General features: G+C 47.1%; 1 non-coding gene across 1 annotated transcript; it reads right to left on the bottom strand.

Annotated features, from left to right (window-relative positions):
- Positions 1–1,816: 1,816 nt before the first annotated feature.
- Positions 1,817–1,898, bottom strand: trnas-cga (transfer RNA serine (anticodon CGA)). Its single transcript has one exon. It is a non-coding gene; the product is annotated as a tRNA-Ser (tRNA).
- Positions 1,899–2,401: the final 503 nt, after the last annotated feature.

Genomic DNA, 2,401 nt, shown 5'->3' with positions numbered 1-2,401 from the left:
GGAGGGAAATATATCCTTGGTAGTGAGGTCAGATTGCGGGTGGCGGAGAATGATGCGTTGAATTCAGAGGTTAATGGGGTGATACGTGAGGACAAAGGGAATTATGTCTTTGCTTTTATTGTGGGCAAGCGGTGTGAGGCCTGAGGTGTGGGAAACACTAGAGATGCCATTCAACCACTGTTTGGGGGGGATGTGGTAATTGCGGCCCTTGAAAAACAAGGACATCTGAGATGTCCGGGAGTAGAAAATCTCATCTTGGGAGCGGTAGAGGAATTGGGAATAGGGGATCACATTCTTGCAGGAAAATGGCTGAGAGGAGGTGTAGTCTCGGCAGCTGTGGGAGTCGGTGGGCTTGAAATAGATATTAGTTTCCAGGTGGCTCCCGGAGATGGAGACAGAGTGGTCCAGGAAGGAGAGAAAGGTATCAGAGATGGTCCTGGTGAACTTAAGTTTGGGGGTGGAAGGTGTTAGTAAAGTGGATGATCTACTCGAGCTCCTCGTGGGAGCACGAGGCGGCACTGATACAGGCATCGAAGTAACAGAGGAAGAGGTGAGGGATGAGGCCAGTGCAGCTGTGGGATAGGGACTGTTCCACATTTCCTACAAAGAGGCAGGTATAGCTTGTGTCACTATGGCCACTCCTTTCATCCATAGGAAGTGGGAGGAGTTGAAGGAGAAGCTGTTAAGATTAAGGATGAGTTTGGTTACATGGATATAGGAGTCAGTAAAGGAGGATTGGCCTGGCCTGCGGGATAGGAAGAAGCAGAGGACGTTTAGACCATCTGCATGGAGAATGCAAATATACAGGGATTGGACGTCTATGGCAAAGATGAGGTGTAGAAGGCCAAGGAATCGGACGTTTTGGAGGAGGTGGAGGGCGTGGGTGGTGTCCCGGACGTAGGTGGGGAGCACCTGGACTGGGGGGAGGAAATAGAGTTGAGATAAGTGGAGATAAGTTTGATGGGGCAGGAGCAGGGACGATGGGTCAACCAGGGCAGTAAGGTTTGTGGATTTTGGGAAGGAGATAGAAACGGGCGATGTGGGGTTGGAGAACGATGAGGTTGGAGGCTGTTGGTGGGAGGTCACCTGAGGTGATGATGTTTTGGATGGTCTGCGAGATGATGATTTGGTGGTCAGAGTGGGGTTATGATCAAGGGGACGGTAGGGGGAGGTGGTAGAGAGCTGACACATGGCTTATATTTAAGTTATCCTTATAGGAGAAATATACATAGAATACTTGTACACAGAGCAACAAATGTGCCCGAGAATATCAGAGTCAATGTGTGAGCCTCTTCAAGAAGGGCAAGGTGCCTGACTGTCTTTGTTCAGTTGGACAGATTCACGCTTCATTCTCCCCTCCCTTCTAAAGGTTCATAATGCTGAGACTAGGTTTTTTTTTCATTCCCAGCAACTGCAGTGATTCGGTCGGTGGGGTTGGTCAATTGACACATGCCATGAGCAGCTTGTCGACTATTTTACCTTCCCGTCCTGTTTGCTGTTCTCAGTGAGACCTTGAAAGGATTTTCATTGCTGCAAATCAAGAATGCAAAGCTCATTTCGCTTTCAACGCCACGAGAAAGTTTGGTTTGGAGCTCCAGCACATGGCTCACAGCCTCACCGCCTCACCGCCTCACTATGGTTGCCCCTGCAAATGTATATCCTAAAACATGTCAGCTTTTGTGAAGGTTTGTGCTTGTTCTATCATGACAGGTAGTGAGTTGCCTTTTCCCTTCTTTGCAATCTCAGTGAAAAGTTCTGCTGTCCTTGCTTTGACTCCTGACATAAACAGCCTTTGAATTTGTTCTCCGTTTTCACCCGTAGTCAGGAGGATTTGAACCTGCGCAGGAATAACCCAATGGATTTCGAGTCCATCACCTTAACCGCTCGGCCATGACTACTGCCAGACAAGCTATGCTATTTATCTTTTCAGGTGGCTTTCCGAGGCCAGTCGCGCTGTGGATGAATTATTTCTGGGTTTGCTTGAATCCAATCACTTCACAGATTTTCAAAGTGTTAAATTTGGTACATGGTGATGCAGGTTGTTTCATCCCAATGCATAAAATAAATGTTCATTTACCGGCAAACATATAAATTGCAGGGAAACAAAAAAGCTCAGCAGATCTGGGAACATCTGTGGGCAGAGAATTTGAATCAAAGGTTCAGAACTTCTTCAGAACTCTGTTTTCTCCTTTCAGTCATGCAGTTTCTGTTTTTGTTTCAGATTCCAAACATTTCCCAGGTCTTTATCGCAGCTGTTAAAGCAACATCGAAATACCTTTGTGGTCACTCACCGGACAAGATTTCCATTTGGGCAACATTTTCCTGACTACATTAAAACCCATAGCTGTACAGTCAAAAGGGAACTGGTAGAGTGAGAACAGCACTTGTTCCCTCCGCAGTG

Source organism: Stegostoma tigrinum, unplaced genomic scaffold (genome assembly GCF_030684315.1).
Source record: "Stegostoma tigrinum isolate sSteTig4 unplaced genomic scaffold, sSteTig4.hap1 scaffold_58, whole genome shotgun sequence".
NCBI lineage: Eukaryota > Metazoa > Chordata > Chondrichthyes > Orectolobiformes > Stegostomatidae > Stegostoma > Stegostoma tigrinum.
The sequence above is the reverse complement of the archived record's forward strand: the minus strand, read 5'-3'. Positions and strand labels throughout refer to the sequence as shown.